Consider the following 26372-nt stretch of genomic DNA (forward strand, 5'->3'; position numbering starts at 1 on the left):
CCGAGTGTGTAATGTGCGGAGCGGAGCCGTGTGTGTAATGTGCGGAGCGGAGCCGACTGTGTAATGTGCGGAGCGGAGCCGAGCGTGTAATGTGCGGAGCGGAGCCGAGTGCGTAATGTGCGGAGCGGAGCCGAGTGCGTAATGAGCGGAGCCGAGCGTGTAATGTGCGGAGCGGAGCCGAGCGTGTAATGTGCGGAGCGGAGCCGAGCGTGTAATGTGCGGAGCGGAGCCGAGCGTGTAATGTGCGGAGCCGAGCGTGTAATGTGCGGAGCGGAGCCGAGCGTGTAATGTGCGGAGAGGAGCCGAGCGTGTAATGTGCGGAGCCGAGCGTGTAATGTGCGGAGCGGAGCCGAGCGTGTAATGTGCGGAGCGGAGCCGAGCGTGTAATGTGCGGAGCGGAGCCGAGCGTGTAATGTGCGGAGCGGAGCCGAGTGTGTAATGTGCGGAGCCGAGTGTGTAATGTGCGGAGCGGAGCCGAGTGTGTAATGTGCGGAGCGGAGCCGAGCGTGTAATGTGCGGAGCCGAGCGTGTGATGTGCGGAGCGGAGCCGAGCGTGTAATGTGCGGAGCGGAGCCGAGCGTGTAATGTGCGGAGCGGAGCCGAGCGTGTAATGTGCTGAGCGGAGCCGAGTGTGTAATGTGCGGAGCGGAGCCGTGTGTGTAATGTGCGGAGCGGAGCCGACTGTGTAATGTGCGGAGCGGATCCGAGCGTGTAATGTGCGGAGCGGAGCCGAGTGCGTAATGTGCGGAGCGGAGCCGAGTGCGTAATGAGCGGAGCCGAGCGTGTAATGTGCGGAGCGGAGCCGAGCGTGTAATGTGCGGAGCGGAGCCGAGTGTGTAATGTGCGGAGCCGAGTGTGTAATGTGCGGAGCGGAGCCGAGTGTGTAATGTGCGGAGCGGAGCCGAGCGTGTAATGTGCGGAGCCGAGCGTGTAATGTGCGGAGCGGAGCCGAGCGTGTAATGTGCGGAGCGGAGCCGAGCGTGTAATGTGCGGAGCGGAGCCGAGCGTGAAATGTGCTGAGCGGAGCCGAGTGTGTAATGTGCGGAGCGGAGCCGTGTGTGTAATGTGCGGAGCGGAGCCGAGCGTGTAATGTGCGGAGCGGAGCCGAGCGTGTAATGTGTGGAGCGGAGCCGAGCGTGTAATGTGCGGAGCCGAGCGTGTAATGTGCGGAGCGGAGCCGAGCGTGTAATGTGCGGAGAGGAGCCGAGCGTGTAATGTGCGGAGCGGAGTCGAGTGTGTAATGTGCGGAGCCGAGCGTGTAATGTGCGGAGCGGAGCCGAGCGTGTAATGTGCGGAGCGGAGCCGAGCGTGTAATGTGCGGAGCGGAGCCGAGCGTGTAATGTGCGGAGCGGAGCCGAGCGTGTAATGTGCGGAGCGGAGCCGAGCGTGTAATGTGCGGAGCGGAGCCGAGCGTGTAATGTGCGGAGCGGAGCCGAGCGTGTAATGTGCGGAGCGGAGCCGTGTGTGTAATGTGCTGAGCGGAGCCGAGTGTGTAATGTGCGGAGCGGAGCCGTGTGTGTAATGTGCGGAGCGGAGCCGAGTGTGTAATGTGCGGAGCGGAGCCGAGTGTGTAATGTGCGGAGCGGAGCCGAGTGTGTAATGTGCGGAGCGGAGCCGAGTGTGTAATGTGCGGAGCGGAGCCGAGTGTGTAATGTGCGGAGCGGAGCCGAGTGTGTAGTGTGCGGAGCGGAGCCGAGTGTGTAATGTGCGGAGCGGAGCCGAGTGTGTAATGTGCGGAGCGGAGCCCAGTGTGTAATGTGCGGAGCGGAGCCGAGTGTGTAATGTGCGGAGCCGAGTGTGTAATGTGCGGAGCGGAGCCCAGTGTGTAATGTGCGGAGCGGAGCCGAGTGTGTAATGTGCGGAGCCGAGTGTGTAATGTGCGGAGCAGAGCCGAGCGTGTTATGTGCGGAGTGGAGCCGAGCGTGTAATGTGCGGAGCGGAGCCGAGTGTGTAATGTGCGGAGCGGAGTCGAGTGTGTAATGTGCGGAGCGGAGCCGAGTGTGTAATGTGCAGAGCGGAGCCGAGTGTGTAATGTGCGGAGCCGAGTGTGTAATGTGCGGAGCGGAGCCGAGTGTGTAATGTGCAGAGCCGAGTGTGTAATGTGCGGAGCACAGCCGAGTGTGTAATGTGCGGAGCGGAGCCGAGCGTGTAATGTGCGGAGCGGAGCCGTGTGTGTAATGTGCGGAGCGGAGCCGAGTGTGTAATGTGCGGAGCGGAGCCGAGTGTGTAATGTGCGGAGCGGAGCCAAGTGTGTAATGTGCGGAGCGGAGCCGAGTGTGTAATGTGCGGAGCTGAGTGTGTAATGTGCGGAGCGGAGCCGAGTGTGTAATGTGCGGAGCCGAGTGTGTAATGTGCGGAGCGGATCCGAGTGTGTTTTGTGCGGAGCGGAGCCGAGTGTGTAATGTGCGGAGCGGAGCCGAGTGCGTAATGTGCGGAGCGGAGCCGAGTGCGTAATGTGCGGAGCAGAGCCGAGTGCGTAATGAGCGGAGCCGAGCGTGTAATGTGCGGAGCGGAGCCGAGCGTGTAATGTGCGGAGCGGAGCCGAGTGTGTAATGTGCGGAGCGTAACCGAGCGCGTAATGTGCGGAGCGGAGCCGAGCGCGTAATGTGCGGAGCGGAGCCGAGCGTGTAATGTGCGGAGCGGAGCCGAGCGTGTAATGTGCGGAGCGGAGCCGAGCGTGTAATGTGCGAAGCGGAGCCGAGCGTGTAATGTGCGGAGCGGAGCCGAGCGTGTAATGTGCGGAGCCGAGCGTGTAATGTGCGGAGCGGAGTCGAGCGTGTAATGTGCGTAGCGGAGCCGAGCGTGTAATGTGCGGAGCGGAGCCGAGCGTGTAATGTGTGGAGCGGAGCCGAGCGTGTAATGTGCGGAGCGGAGCCGAGTGTGTAATGTGCGGAGCCGAGCGTGTAATGTGCGGAGCCGAGCGTGTAATGTGCGTAGCGGAGCCGAGCGTGTAATGTGCGGAGCGGAGCCCAGTGTGTAATGTGCGGAGCGGAGCCCAGTGTGTAATGTGCGGAGCGGAGCCGAGTGTGTAATGTGCGGAGCCGAGTGTGTAATGTGCGGAGCCGAGCGTGTAATGTGCGGAGCGGAGCCGAGCATGTAATGTGCGGAGCGGAGCCGAGTGTGTAATGTGCGGAGCCGAGCGTGTAATGTGCGGAGCCGAGCGTGTAATGTGCGGAGCGGAGCCAAGGGTGTAATGTGCGGAGCGGAGCCGAGCGTGTAATGAGCGGAGCCGAGCGTGTAATGTGCGGAGCGTAGCCGAGCGTGTAATGTGCGGAGCGTAGCCGAGCGTGTAATGTGCGGAACCGAGCGTGTAATGTGCGGAGCCGAGCCGAGCGTGTAATGTGCGGAGCCGAGCCGAGCGTGTAATGTGCGGAGCCGAGCGTGTAATGTGCGGAGCCGAGCGTGTAATGTGCGGAGCCGAGTGTGTAATGTGCGGAGCGGAGCCGAGTGCGTAATGTGCGGAGCGGAGCCGAGTGCGTAATGTGCGGAGCGGAGCCGAGTGCGTAATGAGCGGAGCCGAGCGTGTAATGTGCGGAGCGGAGCCGAGCGTGTAATGTGCGGAGCGGAGCCGAGTGTGTAATGTGCGGAGCCGAGTGTGTAATGTGCGGAGCGGAGCCGAGTGTGTAATGTGCGGAGCGGAGCCGAGCGTGTAATGTGCGGAGCCGAGCGTGTGATGTGCGGAGCGGAGCCGAGCGTGTAATGTGCGGAGCGGAGCCGAGCGTGTAATGTGCGGAGCGGAGCCGAGCGTGTAATGTGCTGAGCGGAGCCGAGTGTGTAATGTGCGGAGCGGAGCCGTGTGTGTAATGTGCGGAGCGGAGCCGACTGTGTAATGTGCGGAGCGGAGCCGAGCGTGTAATGTGCGGAGCGGAGCCGAGTGCGTAATGTGCGGAGCGGAGCCGAGTGCGTAATGAGCGGAGCCGAGCGTGTAATGTGCGGAGCGGAGCCGAGTGTGTAATGTGCGGAGCCGAGTGTGTAATGTGCGGAGCGGAGCCGAGTGTGTAATGTGCGGAGCGGAGCCGAGCGTGTAATGTGCGGAGCCGAGCGTGTAATGTGCGGAGCGGAGCCGAGCGTGTAATGTGCGGAGCGGAGCCGAGCGTGTAATGTGCTGAGCGGAGCCGAGTGTGTAATGTGCGGAGCGGAGCCGTGTGTGTAATGTGCGGAGCGGAGCCGACTGTGTAATGTGCGGAGCGGAGCCGAGCGTGTAATGTGCGGAGCGGAGCCGAGTGCGTAATGTGCGGAGCGGAGCCGAGTGCGTAATGAGCGGAGCCGAGCGTGTAATGTGCGGAGCGGAGCCGAGCGTGTAATGTGCGGAGCGGAGCCGAGTGTGTAATGTGCGGAGCCGAGTGTGTAATGTGCGGAGCGGAGCCGAGTGTGTAATGTGCGGAGCGGAGCCGAGCGTGTAATGTGCGGAGCCGAGCGTGTAATGTGCGGAGCGGAGCCGAGCGTGTAATGTGCGGAGCGGAGCCGAGCGTGTAATGTGCGGAGCGGAGCCGAGCGTGTAATGTGCTGAGCGGAGCCGAGTGTGTAATGTGCGGAGCGGAGCCGTGTGTGTAATGTGCGGAGCGGAGCCGAGCGTGTAATGTGCGGAGCGGAGCCGAGCGTGTAATGTGCGGAGCGGAGCCGAGCGTGTAATGTGCGGAGCGGAGCCGAGCGTGTAATGTGCGGAGCCGAGCGTGTAATGTGCGGAGCGGAGCCGAGCGTGTAATGTGCGGAGAGGAGCCGAGCGTGTAATGTGCGGATCGGAGCCGAGTGTGTAATGTGCGGAGCCGAGCGTGTAATGTGCGGAGCGGAGCCGAGCGTGTAATGTGCGGAGCGGAGCCGAGCGTGTAATGTGCGGAGCGGAGCCGAGCGTGTAATGTGCGGAGCGGAGCCGAGCGTGTAATGTGCGGAGCGGAGCCGAGCGTGTAATGTGCGGAGCGGAGCCGAGTGTGTAATGTGCGGAGCCGAGTGTGTAATGTGCGGAGCGGAGCCGAGTGTGTAATGTGCGGAGCGGAGCCGAGCGTGTAATGTGCGGAGCCGAGCGTGTGATGTGCGGAGCGGAGCCGAGCGTGTAATGTGCGGAGCGGAGCCGAGCGTGTAATGTGCGGAGCGGAGCCGAGCGTGTAATGTGCTGAGCGGAGCCGAGTGTGTAATGTGCGGAGCGGAGCCGTGTGTGTAATGTGCGGAGCGGAGCCGACTGTGTAATGTGCGGAGCGGAGCCGAGCGTGTAATGTGCGGAGAGGAGCCGAGTGCGTAATGTGCGGAGCGGAGCCGAGTGCGTAATGAGCGGAGCCGAGCGTGTAATGTGCGGAGCGGAGCCGAGCGTGTAATGTGCGGAGCGGAGCCGAGTGTGTAATCTGCGGAGCCGAGTGTGTAATGTGCGGAGCGGAGCCGAGTGTGTAATGTGCGGAGCGGAGCCGAGCGTGTAATGTGCGGAGCCGAGCGTGTAATGTGCGGAGCGGAGCCGAGCGTGTAATGTGCGGAGCGGAGCCGAGCGTGTAATGTGCGGAGCGGAGCCGAGCGTGTAATGTGCTGAGCGGAGCCGAGTGTGTAATGTGCGGAGCGGAGCCGTGTGTGTAATGTGCGGAGCGGAGCCGAGCGTGTAATGTGCGGAGCGGAGCCGAGCGTGTAATGTGCGGAGCGGAGCCGAGCGTGTAATGTGCGGAGCCGAGCGTGTAATGTGCGGAGCGGAGCCGAGCGTGTAATGTGCGGAGAGGAGCCGAGCGTGTAATGTGCGGAGCGGAGCCGAGTGTGTAATGTGCGGAGCCGAGCGTGTAATGTGCGGAGCGGAGCCGAGCGTGTAATGTGCGGAGCGGAGCCGAGCGTGTAATGTGCGGAGCGGAGCCGAGCATGTAATGTGCGGAGCGGAGCCGAGCGTGTAATGTGCGGAGCGGAGCCGAGCGTGTAATGTGCGGAGAGGAGCCGAGCGTGTAATGTGCGGAGCGGAGCCGAGCGTGTAATGTGCGGAGCCGAGCGTGTAATGTGCGGAGCGGAGCCGAGCGTGTAATGTGCGGAGCGGAGGCGAGCGTGTAATGTGCGGAGCCGAGGGTGTAATGTGTGGAGCGGAGCCGAGCGCGTAATGTGCGGAGCGGAGCCGAGCGCGTAATGTGCGGAGCGGAGCCGAGCGCGTAATGTGCGGAGCGGAGCCGAGCGCGTAATGTGCGGAGCGGAGCCGAGCGCGTAATGTGCGGAGTGGAGCCGAGCGTGTAATGTGCGGAGCGGAGCCGAGTGTGTAATGTGCGGAGCCGAGTGTGTAATGTGCGGAGCGGAGCCGAGTGTGTAATGTGCGGAGCCGAGTGTGTAATGTGCGGAGCGGAGCCGAGTGTGTAATGTGCGGAGCCGAGTGTGTAATGTGCGGAGCGGAGCCGAGTGTGTAATGTGCGGAGCCGAGCGTGTAATGTGCGGAGCCGAGCCGAGCGTGTAATGTGCGGAGCGGAGCCGAGCGTGTAATGTGCAGAGCCGAGCGTGTAATGTGCGGAGCGGAGCCGAGCGTGTAATGTGCGGAGAGGAGCCGAGCGTGTAATGTGCGGAGCGGAGCCGAGTGTGTAATGTGCGGAGCCGAGCGTGTAATGTGCGGAGCGGAGCCGAGCGTGTAATGTGCGGAGCGGAGCCGAGCGTGTAATGTGCGGAGCCGAGGGTGTAATGTGCGGAGCCGAGGGTGTAATGTGCGGAGCGAAGCCGAGCGCGTAATGTGCGGAGCGGAGCCGAGCGCGTAATGTGCGGAGCGGAGCCGAGCGCGTAATGTGCGGAGCGGAGCCGAGCGCGTAATGTGCGGAGCGGAGCCGAGCGTGTAATGTGCGGAGCGGAGCCGAGTGTGTAATGTGCGGAGCCGAGTGTGTAATGTGCGGAGCCGAGTGTGTAATGTGCGGAGCGGAGCCGAGTGTGTAATGTGCGGAGCGGAGCCGAGCGTGTAATGTGCGGAGCCGAGCGTGTAATGTGCGGAGCGCAGCCGAGCGTGTAATGTGCGGAGCCGAGTGTGTAATGCGCGGAGCGGAGCCCAGTGTGTAATGTGCGGAGCGGAGCCGAGTGTGTAATGTGCGGAGCCGAGTGTGTAATGTGCGGAGCAGAGCCGAGCGTGTAATGTGCGGAGCGGAGCCGAGCGTGTAATGTGCGGAGCGGAGCCGAGTGTGTAATGTGCGGAGCGGAGTCGAGTGTGTAATGTGCGGAGCGGAGCCGAGTGTGTAATGTGCAGAGCGGAGCCGAGTGTGTAATGTGCGGAGCCGAGTGTGTAATGTGCGGAGCGGAGCCGAGTGTGTAATGTGCAGAGCCGAGTGTGTAATGTGCGGAGCGGAGCCGAGTGTGTAATGTGCGGAGCGGAGCCGAGCGTGTAATGTGCGGAGCGGAGCCGAGCGTGTAATGTGCGGAGCGGAGCCGAGCGTGTAATGTGCGGAGCGGAGCCGAGCGTGTAATGTGCGGAGCGGAGCCCAGTGTGTAATGTGCGGAGCGGAGCCCAGTGTGTAATGTGCGGAGCGGAGCCCAGTGTGTAATGTGCGGAGCGGAGCCGAGCGTGTAATGTGCGGAACGGAGCCGAGTGTGTAATGTGCGGAGCGGAGCCGAGTGTGTAATGTGCGGAGCCGAGTGTGTAATGTGCGGAGCCGAGCGTGTAATGTGCGGAGCGGAGCCGAGGGTGTAATGTGCGGAGCGGAGCCGAGCGTGTAATGAGCGGAGCCGAGTGTGTAATGTGCGGAGCGGAGCCGAGTGTGTAATGTGCGGAGCCGAGTGTGAAATGTGCGGAGCGGAGTGTGTAATGTGCGGAGCACAGCCGAGTGTGTAATGTGCGGAGCGGAGCCGAGCGTGTAATGTGCGGAGCGGAGCCGTGTGTGTAATGTGCGGAGCGGAGCCGAGTGTGTAATGTGCGGAGCGGAGCCGAGTGTGTAATGTGCGGAGCTGAGTGTGTAATGTGCGGAGCGGAGCCGAGTGTGTAATGTGCGGAGCCGAGTGTGTAATGTGCGGAGCGGATCCGAGTGTGTAATGTGCGGAGCGGAGCCGAGTGTGTAATGTGCGGAGCGGAGCCGAGTGCGTAATGTGCGGAGCGGAGCCGAGTGCGTAATGTGCGGAGCGGAGCCGAGTGCGTAATGAGCGGAGCCGAGCGTGTAATGTGCGGAGCGGAGCCGAGCGTGTAATGTGCGGAGCGGAGCCGAGTGTGTAATGTGCGGAGCGGAACCGAGCGCGTAATGTGCGGAGCGGAGCCGAGCGCGTAATGTGCGGAGCGGAGCCGAGTGTGTAGTGTGCGGAGCCGAGTGTGTAATGTGCGGAGCACAGCCGAGTGTGTAATGTGCGGAGCGGAGCCGAGCGTGTAATGTGCGGAGCGGAGCCGTGTGTGTAATGTGCGGAGCGGAGCCGAGTGTGTAATGTGCGGAGCGGAGCCGAGTGTGTAATGTGCGGAGCTGAGTGTGTAATGTGCGGAGCGGAGCCGAGTGTGTAATGTGCGGAGCCGAGTGTGTAATGTGCGGAGCGGATCCGAGTGTGTAATGTGCGGAGCGGAGCCGAGTGTGTAATGTGCGGAGCGGAGCCGAGTGCGTAATGTGCGGAGCGGAGCCGAGTGCGTAATGTGCGGAGCGGAGCCGAGTGCGTAATGAGCGGAGCCGAGCGTGTAATGTGCGGAGCGGAGCCGAGCGTGTAATGTGCGGAGCGGAGCCGAGTGTGTAATGTGCGGAGCGGAACCGAGCGCGTAATGTGCGGAGCGGAGCCGAGCGCGTAATGTGCGGAGCGGAGCCGAGCGTGTAATGTGCGGAGCGGAGCCGAGCGTGTAATGTGCGGAGCGGAGCCGAGCGTGTAATGTGCGGAGCGGAGCCGAGCGTGTAATGTGCGGAGCCGAGCGTGTAATGTGCGGAGCGGAGTCGAGCGTGTAATGTGCGGAGCGGAGCGGAGTGTGTAATGTGCGGAGCCGAGCGTGTAATGTGCGGAGCCGAGCGTGTAATGTGCGGAGCGGAGTCGAGCGTGTAATGTGCGTAGCGGAGCCGAGCGTGTAATGTGCGGAGCGGAGCCGAGCGTGTAATGTGCGGAGCGGAGCCGAGCGTGTAATGTGCGGAGCGGAGCCCAGTGTGTAATGTGCGGAGCGGAGCCCAGTGTGTAATGTGCGGAGCGGAGCCGAGTGTGTAATGTGCGGAGCCGAGTGTGTAATGTGCGGAGCCGAGCGTGTAATGTGCGGAGCGGAGCCGAGCGTGTAATGTGCGGAGCGGAGCCGAGTGTGTAATGTGCGGAGCCGAGCGTGTAATGTGCGGAGCCGAGCGTGTAATGTGCGGAGCGGAGCCAAGGGTGTAATGTGCGGAGCGGAGCCGAGCGTGTAATGAGCGGAGCCGAGCGTGTAATGTGCGGAGCGGAGCCGAGCGTGTAATGTGCGGAGCATAGCCGAGCGTGTAATGTGCGGAACCGAGCGTGTAATGTGCGGAGCCGAGCCGAGCGTGTAATGTGCGGAGCGGAGCCGAGCGTGTAATGTGCAGAGCCGAGCGTGTAATGTGCGGAGCCGAGTGTGTAATGTGCGGAGCGGAGCCGAGTGCGTAATGTGCGGAGCGGAGCCGAGTGCGTAATGTGCGGAGCGGAGCCGAGTGCGTAATGAGCGGAGCCGAGCGTGTAATGTGCGGAGCGGAGCCGAGTGTGTAATGTGCGGAGCGGAGCCGAGCGTGTAATGTGCGGAGCCGAGCGTGTAATGTGCGGAGCGGAGCCGAGCGTGTAATGTGCGGAGCGGAGCCGAGCGTGTAATGTGCGGAGCGGAGCCGAGCGTGTAATGTGCTGAGCGGAGCCGAGTGTGTAATGTGCGGAGCGGAGCCGTGTGTGTAATGTGCGGAGCGGAGCCGACTGTGTAATGTGCGGAGCGGAGCCGAGCGTGTAATGTGCGGAGCGGAGCCGAGTGCGTAATGTGCGGAGCGGAGCCGAGTGCGTAATGAGCGGAGCCGAGCGTGTAATGTGCGGAGCGGAGCCGAGCGTGTAATGTGCGGAGCGGAGCCGAGTGTGTAATGTGCGGAGCCGAGTGTGTAATGTGCGGAGCGGAGCCGAGTGTGTAATGTGCGGAGCGGAGCCGAGCGTGTAATGTGCGGAGCCGAGCGTGTAATGTGCGGAGCGGAGCCGAGCGTGTAATGTGCGGAGCGGAGCCGAGCGTGTAATGTGCGGAGCCGAGCGTGTAATGTGCGGAGCGGAGCCGAGCGTGTAATGTGCGGAGAGGAGCCGAGCGTGTAATGTGCGGAGCGGAGCCGAGTGTGTAATGTGCGGAGCCGAGCGTGTAATGTGCGGAGCGGAGCCGAGCGTGTAATGTGCGGAGCGGAGCCGAGCGTGTAATGTGCGGAGCCGAGGGTGTAATGTGCGGAGCGGAGCCGAGCGCGTAATGTGCGGAGCGGAGCCGAGCGCGTAATGTGCGGAGCGGAGCCGAGCGCGTAATGTGCGGAGCGGAGCCGAGCGCGTAATGTGCGGAGCGGAGCCGAGCGCGTAATGTGCGGAGTGGAGCCGAGCGTGTAATGTGCGGAGCGGAGCCGAGTGTGTAATGTGCGGAGCCGAGTGTGTAATGTGCGGAGCGGAGCCGAGTGTGTAATGTGCGGAGCCGAGTGTGTAATGTGCGGAGCGGAGCCGAGCGTGTAATGTGCGGAGCGGAGCCGAGCGTGTAATGTGCGGAGAGGAGCCAAGCGTGTAATGTGCGGAGCGGAGCCGAGTGTGTAATGTGCGGAGCCGAGCGTGTAATGTGCGGAGCGGAGCCGAGCGTGTAATGTGCGGAGCGGAGCCGAGCGTGTAATGTGCGGAGCCGAGGGTGTAATGTGCGGAGCGGAGCCGAGCGCGTAATGTGCGGAGCGGAGCCGAGCGCGTAATGTGCGGAGCGGAGCCGAGTGTGTAATGTGCGGAGCGGAGCCGAGCGTGTAATGTGCGGAGCCGAGCGTGTAATCTGCGGAGCGGAGCCGAGCGTGTAATGTGCGGAGCGGAGCCGAGCGTGTAATGTGCGGAGCGGAGCCGAGCGTGTAATGTGCTGAGCGGAGCCGAGTGTGTAATGTGCGGAGCGGAGCCGTGTGTGTAATGTGCGGAGCGGAGCCGAGTGCGTAATGTGCGGAGCGGAGCCGAGCGTGTAATGTGCGGAGCGGAGCCGAGTGTGTAATGTGCGGAGCCGAGTGTGTAATGTGCGGAGCGGAGCCGAGTGTGTAATGTGCGGAGCGGAGCCGAGCGTGTAATGTGCGGAGCCGAGCGTGTAATGTGCGGAGCGGAGCCGAGCGTGTAATATGCGGAGCGGAGCCGAGCGTGTAATGTGCGGAGCGGAGCCGAGCGTGTAATGTGCTGAGCGGAGCCGAGTGTGTAATGTGCGGAGCGGAGCCGAGCGTGTAATGTGCTGAGCGGAGCCGAGCGTGTAATGTGCGGAGCGGAGCCGAGCGTGTAATGTGCGGAGCCGAGCGTGTAATGTGCGGAGCGGAGCCGAGCGTGTAATGTGCGGAGCGGAGCCGAGTGTGTAATGTGCGGAGCCGAGCGTGTAATGTGCGGAGCGGAGCCGAGCGTGTAATGTGCGGAGCGGAGCCGAGCGTGTAATGTGCGGAGCGGAGCCGAGCGTGTAATGTGCGGAGCGGAGCCGAGCGTGTAATGTGCGGAGCGGAGCCGAGCGTGTAATGTGCGGAGCCGAGCGTGTAATGTGCGGAGCGGAGCCGAGCGTGTAATGTGCGGAGAGGAGCCGAGCGTGTAATGTGCGGAGCGGAGCCGAGTGTGTAATGTGCGGAGCCGAGCGTGTAATGTGCGGAGCGGAGCCGAGCGTGTAATGTGCGGAGCGGAGCCGAGCGTGTAATGTGCGGAGCGGAGCCGAGCGTGTAATGTGCGGAGCGGAGCCGAGCGTGTAATGTGCGGAGCCGAGCGTGTAATGTGCGGAGCGGAGCCGAGCGTGTAATGTGCGGAGAGGAGCCGAGCGTGTAATGTGCGGAGCGGAGCCGAGTGTGTAATGTGCGGAGCCGAGCGTGTAATGTGCGGAGCGGAGCCGAGTGCGTAATGAGCGGAGCCGAGCGTGTAATGTGCGGAGCGGAGCCGAGCGTGTAATGTGCGGAGCGGAGCCGAGTGTGTAATGTGCGGAGCCGAGTGTGTAATGTGCGGAGCGGAGCCGAGTGTGTAATGTGCGGAGCGGAGCCGAGCGTGTAATGTGCGGAGCCGAGCGTGTAATGTGCGGAGCGGAGCCGAGCGTGTAATGTGCGGAGCGGAGCCGAGCGTGTAATGTGCGGAGCGGAGCCGAGCGTGTAATGTGCTGAGCGGAGCCGAGTGTGTAATGTGCGGAGCGGAGCCGTGTGTGTAATGTGCGGAGCGGAGCCGACTGTGTAATGTGCGGAGCGGAGCCGAGCGTGTAATGTGCGGAGCGGAGCCGAGTGCGTAATGTGCGGAGCGGAGCCGAGTGCGTAATGAGCGGAGCCGAGCGTGTAATGTGCGGAGCGGAGCCGAGCGTGTAATGTGCGGAGCGGAGTCGAGTGTGTAATGTGCGGAGCCGAGTGTGTAATGTGCGGAGCGGAGCCGAGTGTGTAATGTGCGGAGCGGAGCCGAGCGTGTAATGTGCGGAGCCGAGCGTGTAATGTGCGGAGCGGAGCCGAGCGTGTAATATGCGGAGCGGAGCCGAGCGTGTAATGTGCGGAGCGGAGCCGAGCGTGTAATGTGCTGAGCGGAGCCGAGTGTGTAATGTGCGGAGCGGAGCCGAGCGTGTAATGTGCGGAGCGGAGCCGAGCGTGTAATGTGCGGAGCGGAGCCGAGCGTGTAATGTGCGGAGCGGAGCCGAGTGTGTAATGTGCGGAGCCGAGCGTGTAATGTGCGGAGCGGAGCCGAGCGTGTAATGTGCGGAGCGGAGCCGAGCGTGTAATGTGCGGAGCGGAGCCGAGCGTGTAATGTGCGGAGCGGAGCCGAGCGTGTAATGTGCGGAGCGGAGCCGAGCGTGTAATGTGCGGAGCCGAGCGTGTAATGTGCGGAGCGGAGCCGAGCGTGTAATGTGCGGAGAGGAGCCGAGCGTGTAATGTGCGGAGCGGAGCCGAGTGTGTAATGTGCGGAGCCGAGCGTGTAATGTGCGGAGCGGAGCCGAGCGTGTAATGTGCGGAGCGGAGCCGAGCGTGTAATGTGCGGAGCCGAGGGTGTAATGTGCGGAGCGGAGCCGAGCGCGTAATGTGCGGAGCGGAGCCGAGCGCGTAATGTGCGGAGCGGAGCCGAGCGCGTAATGTGCGGAGCGGAGCCGAGCGCGTAATGTGCGGAGCGGAGCCGAGCGCGTAATGTGCGGAGTGGAGCCGAGCGTGTAATGTGCGGAGCGGAGCCGAGTGTGTAATGTGCGGAGCCGAGTGTGTAATGTGCGGAGCGGAGCCGAGTGTGTAATGTGCGGAGCCGAGTGTGTAATGTGCGGAGCGGAGCCGAGTGTGTAATGTGCGGAGCCGAGTGTGTAATGTGCGGAGCGGAGCCGAGTGTGTAATGTGCGGAGCGGAGCCGAGTGTGTAATGTGCGGAGCGGAGTCGAGCGTGTAATGTGTGGAGCGCAGCCGAGCGTGTAATGTGCGGAGCCGAGTGTGTAATGTGCGGAGCCGAGCCGAGCGTGTAATGTGCGGAGCCGAGCCGAGCGTGTAATGTGCGGAGCGGAGCCGAGCGTGTAATGTGCGGAGAGGAGCCGAGCGTGTAATGTGCGGAGCGGAGCCGAGTGTGTAATGTGCGGAGCCGAGCGTGTAATGTGCGGAGCGGAGCCGAGCGTGTAATGTGCGGAGCGGAGCCGAGTGTGTAATGTGCGGAGCCGAGTGTGTAATGTGCGGAGCGGAGCCGAGTGTGTAATGTGCGGAGCCGAGTGTGTAATGTGCGGAGCGGAGCCGAGTGTGTAATGTGCGGAGCCGAGTGTGTAATGTGCGGAGCGGAGCCGAGTGTGTAATGTGCGGAGCGCAGCCGAGCGTGTAATGTGCGGAGCCGAGTGTGTAATGTGCGGAGCGGAGCCGAGTGTGTAATGTGCGGAGCCGAGCCGAGCGTGTAATGTGCGGAGCCGAGCCGAGCATGTAATGTGCGGAGCCGAGCGTGTAATGTGTGGAGCGGAGCCGAGCGTGTAATGTGCGGAGAGGAGCCGAGCGTGTAATGTGCGGAGCGGAGCCGAGTGTGTAATGTGCGGAGCGGAGCGGAGCCGAGCGTGTAATGTGCGGAGCCGAGGGTGTAATGTGCGGAGCGGAGCCGAGGGTGTAATGTGCGGAGCGAAGCCGAGCGCGTAATGTGCGGAGCGGAGCCGAGCGCGTAATGTGCGGAGCGGAGCCGAGCGCGTAATGTGCGGAGCGGAGCCGAGCGCGTAATGTGCGGAGCGGAGCCGAGCGCGTAATGTGCGGAGCGGAGCCGAGCGCGTAATGTGCGGAGCGGAGCCGAGTGTGTAATGTGCGGAGCCGAGTGTGTAATGTGCGGAGCGAAGCCGAGTGTGTAATGTGCGGAGCCGAGTGTGTAATGTGCGGAGCCGAGTGTGTAATGTGCGGAGCGGAGCCGAGCGTGTAATGTGCGGAGCCGAGCGTGTAATGTGCGGAGCGCAGCCGAGCGTGTAATGTGCGGAGCGCAGCCGAGCGTGTAATGTGCGGAGCGGAGCCGAGCGTGTAATGTGCGGACCGGAGCCCAGTGTGTAATGTGCGGAGCGGAGCGTGTAATGTGCGGAGCGGAGCCGAGCGTGTAATGTGCGGAGCGGAGCCGAGCGTGTAATGAGCGGAGCGGAGCCGAGCGTGTAATGTGCCGAGCCGAGCGTGTAATGTGCGGAGCCAAGCGTGTAATGTGCGGATCCGAGCCGAGCGTGTAATGTGCGGAGCGGAGCCGAGCGTGTAATGTGCCGAGCCGAGCGTGTAATGTGCGGAGCCGAGCGTGTAATGTGCGGAGCGGAGCCGAGCTTGTGATGTGCGGAGCCGAGCATGTAATGTGCGGAGCGGAGCAGAGTGTGTAATGTGCGGAGCGGAGCCGAGCGTGTAATGTGCGGAGCCGAGCGTGTAATGTGCGGAGCGGAGCCGAGCTTGTGATGTGCGGAGCCGAGCATGTAATGTGCGGAGCGGAGCAGAGTGTGTAATGTGCGAAGCGGAGCCGAGCGTGTAATGTGCGGAGCGGAGCCTAGCGTGTATTGTGCGGAGCCGAGCGTGTAATGTGCGGAGCGGAGCCGAGCGTGTAATGTGCGGAGCCGAGCGTGTAATGTGCGGAGCGGAGCCGAGCGTGTAATGTGCGGAGCGGAGCCGAGCGTGTAATGTGCGGAGCGGAGCGTGTAATGTGCGGAGTGGAGCGTGTAATGTGCGGAGCGGAGCGTGTAATGTGCGGAGCGGAGCCGAGCGTGTAATGTGCGGAGCGGAGCCGAGCGTGTAATGTGCGGAGCCGAGCGTGTAATGTGCGGAGCGGAGCCGAGTGCGTAATGTGCGGAGCGGAGCCGAGTGCGTAATGAGCGGAGCCGAGCGTGTAATGTGCGGAGCGGAGCCGAGTGTGTAATGTGCGGAGCCGAGTGTGTAATGTGCGGAGCGGAGCCGAGTGTGTAATGTGCGGAGCGGAGCCGAGCGTGTAATGTGCGGAGCCGAGCGTGTAATGTGCGGAGCGGAGCCGAGCGTGTAATGTGCGGAGCGGAGTCGAGCGTGTAATGTGCGGAGCGGAGCCGAGTGTGTAATGTGCCTAGCGGAGCCGAGTGTGTAATGTGCGGAGCGGAGCCGAGAGTGTAATGTGCGGAGCGGAGCCCAGTGTGTAATGTGCGGAGCGGAGCCCAGTGTGTAATGTGCGGAGCGGAGCCGAGTGTGTAATGTGCGGAGCGGAGCCGAGTGTGTAATGTGCGGAGCGGAGCCGAGTGTGTAATGTGCGGAGCGGAGCCCAGTGTGTAATTTGCGGAGCGGAGCCCAGTGTGTAATGTGCGGAGCGGAGCCCAGTGTGTAATGTGTGGAGCGGAGCCGAGTGTGTAATGTGCGGAGCCGAGTGTGTAATGTGCGGAGCGGAGCCGAGTGTGTAATGTGCGGAGCCGAGTGTGTAATGTGCGGAGCAGAGCCGAGCGTGTAATGTGCGGAGCGGAGCCGAGCGTGTAATGTGCGGAGCGGAGCCGAGTGTGTAATGTGCGGAGCGGAGCCGAGTGTGTAATGTGCGGAGCGGAGCAGAGTGTGTAATGTGCGGAGCGGAGCCGAGCGTGTAATGTGCGGAGCGGAGCCGAGCGTGTATTGTGCGGAGCCGAGCGTGTAATGTGCGGAGCGGAGCCGAGTGTGTAATGTGCGGAGCCGAGTGTGTAATGTGCGGAGCGGAGCCGAGTGTGTAATGTGCAGAGCCGAGTGTGTAATGTGCGGAGCGGAGCCGAGTGTGTAATGTGCAGAGCCGAGTGTGTAATGTGCGGAGCGGAGCCGAGCGTGTAATGTGCGGAGCGGAGCCGAGCGTGTAATGTGCGGAGGGGAGCCCAGTGTGTAATGTGCGGAGCGGAGCCCAGTGTGTAATGTGCGGAGCGGAGCCCAGTGTGTAATGTGCGGAGCGGAGCCGAGCGTGTAATGTGCGGAACGGAGCCGAGTGTGTAATGTGCGGAGCGGAGCCGAGTGTGTAATGTGCGGAGCCGAGTGTGTAATGTGCGGAGCCGAGCGTGTAATGTGCTTAGCGGAGCCGAGGGTGTAATGTGTGGAGCGGAGCCGAGTGTGTAATGTGCGGAGCGGAGCCGAGTGTGTAATGTGCGGAGCCGAGTGTGTAATGTGCGGAGCCGAGTGTGTAATGTGCGGAGCAGAGCCGAGTGTGTAATGTGCGGAGCGGAGCCGAGCGTGTAATGTGCGGAGCGGAGCCGAGCGTGTAATGTGCGGAGCGGAGCCGAGTGTGTAATGTGCGGAGCGGAGCCGAGTGTGTAATGTGCGGAGCGGAGCCGAGTGTGTAATGTGCGGAGCCAAGTGTGTAATGTGCGGAGTGGAGCCGAGTGTGTAATGTGCGGAGCCGAGTGTGTAATGTGCGGAGCGGAGCCGAGTGTGTAATGTGCGGAGCCGAGTGTGTAATGTGCGGAGCCGAGTGTGTAATGTGCGGAGCGGAGCCGAGTGCGTAATGTGCGGAGCGGAGCCGAGTGCGTAATGTGCGGAGCAGAGCCGAGTGCGTAATGTGCGGAGCGGAGCCGAGTGCGTAATGTGCGGAGCGGAGCCGAGTGCGTAATGAGCGGAGCCGAGCGTGTAATGTGCGGAGCCGAGTGTGTAATGTGCGGAGCAGAGCCGAGCGTGTTATGTGCGGAGTGGAGCCGAGCGTGTAATGTGCGGAGCGGAGCCGAGTGTGTAATGTGCGGAGCGGAGTCGAGTGTGTAATGTGCGGAGCGGAGCCGAGTGTGTAATGTGCAGAGCGGAGCCGAGTGTGTAATGTGCGGAGCCGAGTGTGTAATGTGCGGAGCGGAGCCGAGTGTGTAATGTGCAGAGCCGAGTGTGTAATGTGCGGAGCGGAGCCGAGTGTGTAATGTGCGGAGCGGAGCCGAGCGTGTAATATGCGGAGCGGAGCCGAGCGTGTAATGTGCGGAGCGGAGCCGAGCGTGTAATGTGCGGAGCGGAGCCGAGCGTGTAATGTGCGGAGCGGAGCCCAGTGTGTAATGTGCGGAGCGGAGCCCAGTGTGTAATGTGCGGAGCGGAGCCCAGTGTGTAATGTGCGGAGCGGAGCCGAGCGTGTAATGTGCGGAACGGAGCCGAGTGTGTAATGTGCGGAGCCGAGTGTGTAATGTGCGGAGCCGAGCGTGTAATGTGCGGAGCGGAGCCGAGGGTGTAATGTGCGGAGCGGAGCCGAGCGTGTAATGAGCGGAGCCGAGTGTGTAATGTGCGGAGCGGAGCCCAGTGTGTAATGTGCGGAGCCGAGTGTGTAATGTGCGGAGCGGAGCCGAGTGTGTAATGTGCGGAGCCGAGTGTGTAATGTGCGGAGCACAGCCGAGTGTGTAATGTGCGGAGCGGAGCCGAGCGTGTAATGTGCGGAGCGGAGCCGTGTGTGTAATGTGCGGAGCGGAGCCGAGTGTGTAATGTGCGGAGCGGAGCCGAGTGTGTAATGTGCGGAGCGGAGCCGAGTGTGTAATGTGCGGAGCCAAGTGTGTAATGTGCGGAGCGGAGCCGAGTGTGTAATGTGCGGAGCTGAGTGTGTAATGTGCGGAGCGGAGCCGAGTGTGTAATGTGCGGAGCGGATCCGAGTGTGTATTGTGCGGAGCGGAGCCGAGTGTGTAATGTGCGGAGCGGAGCCGAGTGCGTAATGTGCGGAGCGGAGCCGAGTGCGTAATGTGCGGAGCGGAGCCGAGTGCGTAATGAGCGGAGCCGAGCGTGTAATGTGCGGAGCGGAGCCGAGCGTGTAATGTGCGGAGCGGAGCCGAGTGTGTAATGTGCGGAGCGTAACCGAGCGCGTAATGTGCGGAGCGGAGCCGAGCGCGTAATGTGCGGAGCGGAGCCGAGCGTGTAATGTGCGGAGCGGAGCCGAGCGTGTAATGTGCGGAGCGGAGCCGAGCGTGTAATGTGCGAAGCGGAGCCGAGCGTGTAATGTGCGGAGCGGAGCCGAGCGTGTAATGTGCGGAGCCGAGCGTGTAATGTGCGGAGCGGAGTCGAGCGTGTAATGTGCGTAGCGGAGCCGAGCGTGTAATGTGCGGAGCGGAGCCGAGCGTGTAATGTGCGGAGCGGAGCCGAGTGTGTAATGTGCGGAGCCGAGCGTGTAATGTGCGGAGCCGAGCGTGTAATGTGCGTAGCGGAGCCGAGCGTGTAATGTGCGGAGCGGAGCCGAGCGTGTAATGTGCGGAGCGGAGCCGAGCGTGTAATGTGCGGAGCGGAGCCCAGTGTGTAATGTGCGGAGCGGAGCCCAGTGTGTAATGTGCGGAGCGGAGCCGAGTGTGTAATGTGCGGAGCCGAGTGTGTAATGTGCGGAGCCGAGCGTGTAATGTGCGGAGCGGAGCCGAGCATGTAATGTGCGGAGCGGAGCCGAGTGTGTAATGTGCGGAGCCGAGCGTGTAATGTGCGGAGCCGAGCGTGTAATGTGCGGAGCGGAGCCAAGGGTGTAATGTGCGGAGCGGAGCCGAGCGTGTAATGAGCGGAGCCGAGCGTGTAATGTGCGGAGCGGAGCCGAGCGTGTAATGTGCGGAGCGTAGCCGAGCGTGTAATGTGCGGAACCGAGCGTGTAATGTGCGGAGCCGAGCCGAGCGTGTAATGTGCGGAGCCGAGCCGAGCGTGTAATGTGCGGAGCCGAGCCGAGCGTGTAATGTGCGGAGCCGAGCGTGTAATGTGCGGAGCCGAGTGTGTAATGTGCGGAGCGGAGCCGAGTGCGTAATGTGCGGAGCGGAGCCGAGTGCGTAATGTGCGGAGCGGAGCCGAGTGCGTAATGAGCGGAGCCGAGCGTGTAATGTGCGGAGCGGAGCCGAGCGTGTAATGTGCGGAGCGGAGCCGAGTGTGTAATGTGCGGAGCCGAGTGTGTAATGTGCGGAGCGGAGCCGAGTGTGTAATGTGCGGAGCGGAGCCGAGCGTGTAATGTGCGGAGCCGAGCGTGTGATGTGCGGAGCGGAGCCGAGCGTGTAATGTGCGGAGCGTAGCCGAGCGTGTAATGTGCGGAGCGGAGCCGAGCGTGTAATGTGCTGAGCGGAGCCGAGTGTGTAATGTGCGGAGCGGAGCCGTGTGTGTAATGTGCGGAGCGGAGCCGACTGTGTAATGTGCGGAGCGGAGCCGAGCGTGTAATGTGCGGAGCGGAGCCGAGTGCGTAATGTGCGGAGCGGAGCCGAGTGCGTAATGAGCGGAGCCGAGCGTGTAATGTGCGGAGCGGAGCCGAGCGTGTAATGTGCGGAGCGGAGCCGAGTGTGTAATGTGCGGAGCCGAGTGTGTAATGTGCGGAGCGGAGCCGAGTGTGTAATGTGCGGAGCGGAGCCGAGCGTGTAATGTGCGGAGCCGAGCGTGTAATGTGCGGAGCGGAGCCGAGCGTGTAATGTGCGGAGCGGAGCCGAGCGTGTAATGTGCTGAGCGGAGCCGAGTGTGTAATGTGCGGAGCGGAGCCGTGTGTGTAATGTGCGGAGCGGAGCCGACTGTGTAATGTGCGGAGCGGAGCCGAGCGTGTAATGTGCGGAGCGGAGCCGAGTGCGTAATGTGCGGAGCGGAGCCGAGTGCGTAATGAGCGGAGCCGAGCGTGTAATGTGCGGAGCGGAGCCGAGCGTGTAATGTGCGGAGCGGAGCCGAGTGTGTAATGTGCGGAGCCGAGTGTGTAATGTGCGGAGCGGAGCCGAGTGTGTAATGTGCGGAGCGGAGCCGAGCGTGTAATGTGCGGAGCCGAGCGTGTAATGTGCGGAGCGGAGCCGAGCGTGTAATGTGCGGAGCGGAGCCGAGCGTGTAATGTGCGGAGCGGAGCCGAGCGTGTAATGTGCTGAGCGGAGCCGAGTGTGTAATGTGCGGAGCGGAGCCGTGTGTGTAATGTGCGGAGCGGAGCCGAGCGTGTAATGTGCGGAGCGGAGCCGAGCGTGTAATGTGCGGAGCGGAGCCGAGCGTGTAATGTGCGGAGCGGAGCCGAGCGTGTAATGTGCGGAGCCGAGCGTGTAATGTGCGGAGCGGAGCCGAGCGTGTAATGTGCGGAGAGGAGCCGAGCGTGTAATGTGCGGAGCGGAGCCGAGTGTGTAATGTGCGGAGCCGAGCGTGTAATGTGCGGAGCGGAGCCGAGCGTGTAATGTGCGGAGCGGAGCCGAGCGTGTAATGTGCGGAGCGGAGCCGAGCGTGTAATGTGCGGAGCGGAGCCGAGCGTGTAATGTGCGGAGCGGAGCCGAGCGTGTAATGTGCGGAGCGGAGCCGAGCGTGTAATGTGCGGAGCGGAGCCGAGTGTGTAATGTGCGGAGCCGAGTGTGTAATGTGCGGAGCGGAGCCGAGTGTGTAATGTGCGGAGCGGAGCCGAGCGTGTAATGTGCGGAGCCGAGCGTGTAATGTGCGGAGCCGAGCGTGTGATGTGCGGAGCGGAGCCGAGCGTGTAATGTGCGGAGCGGAGCCGAGCGTGTAATGTGCGGAGCGGAGCCGAGCGTGTAATGTGCTGAGCGGAGCCGAGTGTGTAATGTGCGGAGCGGAGCCGTGTGTGTAATGTGCGGAGCGGAGCCGACTGTGTAATGTGCGGAGCGGAGCCGAGCGTGTAATGTGCGGAGCGGAGCCGAGTGCGTAATGTGCGGAGCGGAGCCGAGTGCGTAATGAGCGGAGCCGAGCGTGTAATGTGCGGAGCGGAGCCGAGCGTGTAATGTGCGGAGCGGAGCCGAGTGTGTAATGTGCGGAGCCGAGTGTGTAATGTGCGGAGCGGAGCCGAGTGTGTAATGTGCGGAGCGGAGCCGAGCGTGTAATGTGCGGAGCCGAGCGTGTAATGTGCGGAGCGGAGCCGAGCGTGTAATGTGCGGAGCGGAGCCGAGCGTGTAATGTGCGGAGCGGAGCCGAGCGTGTAATGTGCGGAGCGGAGCCGAGTGTGTAATGTGCGGAGCCGAGCGTGTAATGTGCAGAGCGGAGCCGAGCGTGTAATGTGCGGAGCGGAGCCGAGTGTGTAATGTGCGGAGCGGAGCCGTGTGTGTAATGTGCGGAGCGGAGCCGACTGTGTAATGTGCGGAGCGGAGCCGAGCGTGTAATGTGCGGAGCGGAGCCGAGTGCGTAATGTGCGGAGCGGAGCCGAGTGCGTAATGAGCGGAGCCGAGCGTGTAATGTGCGGAGCGGAGCCGAGCGTGTAATGTGCGGAGCGGAGCCGAGTGTGTAATGTGCGGAGCCGAGTGTGTAATGTGCGGAGCGGAGCCGAGTGTGTAATGTGCGGAGCGGAGCCGAGCGTGTAATGTGCGGAGCCGAGCGTGTAATGTGCGGAGCGGAGCCGAGCGTGTAATATGCGGAGCGGAGCCGAGCGTGTAATGTGCGGAGCGGAGCCGAGCGTGTAATGTGCTGAGCGGAGCCGAGTGTGTAATGTGCGGAGCGGAGCCGAGCGTGTAATGTGCGGAGCGGAGCCGAGCGTGTAATGTGCGGAGCGGAGCCGAGCGTGTAATGTGCGGAGCCGAGCGTGTAATGTGCGGAGCGGAGCCGAGCGTGTAATGTGCGGAGCGGAGCCGAGTGTGTAATGTGCGGAGCCGAGCGTGTAATGTGCGGAGCGGAGCCGAGCGTGTAATGTGCGGAGCGGAGCCGAGCGTGTAATGTGCGGAGCGGAGCCGAGCGTGTAATGTGCGGAGCGGAGCCGAGCGTGTAATGTGCGGAGCCGAGCGTGTAATGTGCGGAGCGGAGCCGAGCGTGTAATGTGCGGAGAGGAGCCGAGCGTGTAATGTGCGGAGCGGAGCCGAGTGTGTAATGTGCGGAGCCGAGCGTGTAATGTGCGGAGCGGAGCCGAGCGTGTAATGTGCGGAGCGGAGCCGAGCGTGTAATGTGCGGAGCCGAGGGTGTAATGTGCGGAGCGGAGCCGAGCGCTTAATGTGCGGAGCGGAGCCGAGCGCGTAATGTGCGGAGCGGAGCCGAGCGCGTAATGTGCGGAGCAGAGCCGAGCGCGTAATGTGCGGAGCGGAGCCGAGCGCGTAATGTGCGGAGCGGAGCCGAGCGCGTAATGTGCGGAGTGGAGCCGAGCGTGTAATGTGCGGAGCGGAGCCGAGTGTGTAATGTGCGGAGCCGAGTGTGTAATGTGCGGAGCGGAGCCGAGTGTGTAATGTGCGGAGCCGAGTGTGTAATGTGCGGAGCGGAGCCGAGTGTGTAATGTGCGGAGCCGAGTGTGTAATGTGCGGAGCGGAGCCGAGTGTGTAATGTGCGGAGCGGAGCCGAGTGTGTAATGTGCGGAGCGGAGTCGAGCGTGTAATGTGCGGAGCGCAGCCGAGCGTGTAATGTGCGGAGCGGAGCCGAGTGTGTAATGTGCGGAGCCGAGCCGAGCGTGTAATGTGCGGAGCCGAGCCGAGCGTGTAATGTGCGGAGCGGAGCCGAGCGTGTAATGTGCGGAGAGGAGCCGAGCGTGTAATGTGCGGAGCGGAGCCGAGTGTGTAATGTGCGGAGCCGAGCGTGTAATGTGCGGAGCGGAGCCGAGCGTGTAATGTGCGGAGCGGAGCCGAGCGTGTAATGTGCGGAGCCGAGGGTGTAATGTGCGGAGCGGAGCCGAGCGCGTAATGTGCGGAGCGGAGCCGAGCGCGTAATGTGCGGAGCGGAGCCGAGCGCGTAATGTGCGGAGCGGAGCCGAGCGTGTAATGTGCGGAGCGGAGCCGAGCGTGTAATGTGCGGAGAGGAGCCGAGCGTGTAATGTGCGGAGCGGAGCCGAGTGTGTAATGTGCGGAGCCGAGCGTGTAATGTGCGGAGCGGAGCCGAGCGTGTAATGTGCGGAGCGGAGCCGAGCGTGTAATGTGCGGAGCCGAGGGTGTAATGTGCGGAGCGGAGCCGAGGGTGTAATGTGCGGAGCGAAGCCGAGCGCGTAATGTGCGGAGCGGAGCCGAGCGCGTAATGTGCGGAGCGGAGCCGAGCGCGTAATGTGCGGAGCGGAGCCGAGCGCGTAATGTGCGGAGCGGAGCCGAGCGTGTAATGTGCGGAGCGGAGCCGAGTGTGTAATGTGCGGAGCCGAGTGTGTAATGTGCGGAGCGAAGCCGAGTGTGTAATGTGCGGAGCCGAGTGTGTAATGTGCGGAGCCGAGTGTGTAATGTGCGGAGCGGAGCCGAGTGTGTAATGTGCGGAGCGGAGCCGAGCGTGTAATGTGCGGAGCCGAGCGTGTAATGTGCGGAGCGCAGCCGAGCGTGTAATGTGCGGAGCGCAGCCGAGCGTGTAATGTGCGGAGCGGAGCCGAGCGTGTAATGTGCGGACCGGAGCCCAGTGTGTAATGTGCGGAGCGGAGCGTGTAATGTGCGGAGCGGAGCCGAGCGTGTAATGTGCGGAGCGGAGCCGAGCGTGTAATGAGCGGAGCCGAGTGTGTAATGTGCGGAGCGGAGCCGAGTGTGTAATGTGCGGAGCCGAGCGTGTAATGTGCGGAGCCGAGCCGAGCGTGTAATGTGCGGAGCGGAGCCGAGCGTGTAATGTGCCGAGCCGAGCGTGTAATGTGCGGAGCCGAGCGTGTAATGTGCGGAGCGGAGCCGAGCTTGTGATGTGCGGAGCCGAGCATGTAATGTGCGGAGCGGAGCAGAGTGTGTAATGTGCGGAGCGGAGCCGAGCGTGTAATGTGCGGAGCCGAGCGTGTAATGTGCGGAGCGGAGCCGAGCTTGTGATGTGCGGAGCCGAGCATGTAATGTGCGGAGCGGAGCAGAGTGTGTAATGTGCGAAGCGGAGCCGAGCGTGTAATGTGCGGAGCGGAGCCTAGCGTGTATTGTGCGGAGCCGAGCGTGTAATGTGCGGAGCGGAGCCGAGCGTGTAATGTGCGGAGCCGAGCGTGTAATGTGCGGAGCGGAGCCGAGCGTGTAATGTGCGGAGCGGAGCCGAGCGTGTAATGTGCGGAGCGGAGCGTGTAATGTGCGGAGTGGAGCGTGTAATGTGCGGAGCGGAGCGTGTAATGTGCGGAGCGGAGCCGAGCGTGTAATGTGCGGAGCGGAGCCGAGCGTGTAATGTGCGGAGCCGAGCGTGTAATGTGCGGAGCGGAGCCGAGTGCGTAATGTGCGGAGCGGAGCCGAGTGCGTAATGAGCGGAGCCGAGCGTGTAATGTGCGGAGCAGAGCCGAGTGTGTAATGTGCGGAGCCGAGTGTGTAATGTGCGGAGCGGAGCCGAGTGTGTAATGTGCGGAGCGGAGCCGAGCGTGTAATGTGCGGAGCCGAGCGTGTAATGTGCGGAGCGGAGCCGAGCGTGTAATGTGCGGAGCGGAGTCGAGCGTGTAATGTGCGGAGCGGAGCCGAGCGTGTAATGTGCGGAGCGGAGCCGTGTGTGTAATATGCTGAGCGGAGCCGAGTGTGTAATGTGCCTAGCGGAGCCGAGTGTGTAATGTGCGGAGCGGAGCCGAGAGTGTAATGTGCGGAGCGGAGCCCAGTGTGTAATTTGCGGAGCGGAGCCCAGTGTGTAATGTGCGGAGCGGAGCCCAGTGTGTAATGTGCGGAGCGGAGCCGAGTGTGTAATGTGCGGAGCCGAGTGTGTAATGTGCGGAGCGGAGCCGAGTGTGTAATGTGCGGAGCCGAGTGTGTAATGTGCGGAGCAGAGCCGAGCGTGTAATGTGCGGAGCGGAGCCGAGCGTGTAATGTGCGGAGCGGAGCCGAGTGTGTAATGTGCGGAGCGGAGCCGAGTGTGTAATGTGCGGAGCGGAGCAGAGTGTGTAATGTGCGGAGCGGAGCCGAGCGTGTAATGTGCGGAGCGGAGCCGAGCGTGTATTGTGCGGAGCCGAGCGTGTAATGTGCGGAGCGGAGCCGAGTGTGTAATGTGCGGAGCCGAGTGTGTAATGTGCGGAGCGGAGCCGAGTGTGTAATGTGCAGAGCCGAGTGTGTAATGTGCGGAGCGGAGCCGAGTGTGTAATGTGCAGAGCCGAGTGTGTAATGTGCGGAGCGGAGCCGAGCGTGTAATGTGCGGAGCGGAGCCGAGCGTGTAATGTGCGGAGGGGAGCCCAGTGTGTAATGTGCGGAGCGGAGCCCAGTGTGTAATGTGCGGAGCGGAGCCCAGTGTGTAATGTGCGGAGCGGAGCCGAGCGTGTAATGTGCGGAACGGAGCCGAGTGTGTAATGTGCGGAGCGGAGCCGAGCGTGTAATGTGCGGAACGGAGCCGAGTGTGTAATGTGCGGAGCGGAGCCGAGTGTGTAATGTGCGGAGCCGAGTGTGTAATGTGCGGAGCCGAGCGTGTAATGTGCTTAGCGGAGCCGAGGGTGTAATGTGTGGAGCGGAGCCGAGTGTGTAATGTGCGGAGCGGAGCCGAGTGTGTAATGTGCGGAGCCGAGTGTGTAATGTGCGGAGCCGAGTGTGTAATGTGCGGAGCAGAGCCGAGTGTGTAATGTGCGGAGCGGAGCCGAGCGTGTAATGTGCGGAGCGGAGCCGAGCGTGTAATGTGCGGAGCGGAGCCGAGTGTGTAATGTGCGGAGCGGAGCCGAGTGTGTAATGTGCGGAGCGGAGCCGAGTGTGTAATGTGCGGAGCCAAGTGTGTAATGTGCGGAGTGGAGCCGAGTGTGTAATGTGCGGAGCCGAGTGTGTAATGTGCGGAGCGGAGCCGAGTGTGTAATGTGCGGAGCCGAGTGTGTAATGTGCGGAGCCGAGTGTGTAATGTGCGGAGCGGAGCCGAGTGCGTAATGTGCGGAGCGGAGCCGAGTGCGTAATGTGCGGAGCGGAGCCGAGTGCGTAATGTGCGGAGCGGAGCCGAGTGCGTAATGTGCGGAGCGGAGCCGAGTGCGTAATGAGCGGAGCCGAGCGTGTAATGTGCGGAGCGGAGCCGAGCGTGTAATGTGCGGAGCGGAGCCGAGTGTGTAATGTGCGGAGCGGAGCCGAGCGTGTAATGTGCGGAGCGGAGCCGAGCGTGTAATGTGCGGAGCGGAGCCGAGCGTGTAATGTGCGGAGCGGAGCCGAGCGTGTAATGTGCGGAGGGGAGCCCAGTGTGGAATGTGCGGAGCGGAGCCCAGTGTGTAATGTGCGGAGCGGAGCCCAGTGTG

The sequence above is a fragment of the Phyllobates terribilis genome, unplaced genomic scaffold (assembly GCF_046119375.1).
Source record: "Phyllobates terribilis strain yellow unplaced genomic scaffold, ASM4611937v1 Scaffold_1__5_contigs__length_1240528914, whole genome shotgun sequence".
Classification (NCBI taxonomy): domain Eukaryota; kingdom Metazoa; phylum Chordata; class Amphibia; order Anura; family Dendrobatidae; genus Phyllobates; species Phyllobates terribilis.